Below are 503 nucleotides of genomic sequence, written 5' to 3' on the forward strand. Positions count from 1 at the left end.
GTCCTAAAGTAAAAATAATTGCTGTTCTCAGAAATCTTTTATGCTTACCTTGAAGTGCCTTCCCTGTTAGTTAGAAGAACCAGTGACTCTGTGCCTATTACAGCATGATAATATAGGGACATAATTACTGCCTAGTTAAGTGAAAGCCAGATGATGTCAGAGTGCTGTGTGAACAAAGGTTTCATGTTGGTTGAAACCGAGAAAGGTGGTGGAAGAATGTAGTCACTCTCACAGGGCGTTGGCAGTATAGAAGCCAAAAATATCAGGACAGAGTCAGGCAGGCAAATTGAAGGGCCCCTCCCCTTCAAAAACAGAAAACTGGCCAGGCCAAATGGAGCCAAGCAACCTGGCTCAGGGAGTGCAACCTCGCATTCCGGGGACACAGAGCACCACAGCAAGAAGCTGACAAACTGTTCTGGGATGGCTTGCAACACCTGCCGCAAACGGTTTCCCCACCCCAAGGCACCGTCTTTTAAAAACCCTACACCCTGACCACTGCGTGC

The sequence above is a fragment of the Echinops telfairi genome, unplaced genomic scaffold (assembly GCF_000313985.2).
Source record: "Echinops telfairi isolate 266 unplaced genomic scaffold, ASM31398v2 ScPeMD7_443;HRSCAF=831, whole genome shotgun sequence".
In the NCBI taxonomy this organism is placed as follows: domain Eukaryota; kingdom Metazoa; phylum Chordata; class Mammalia; order Afrosoricida; family Tenrecidae; genus Echinops; species Echinops telfairi.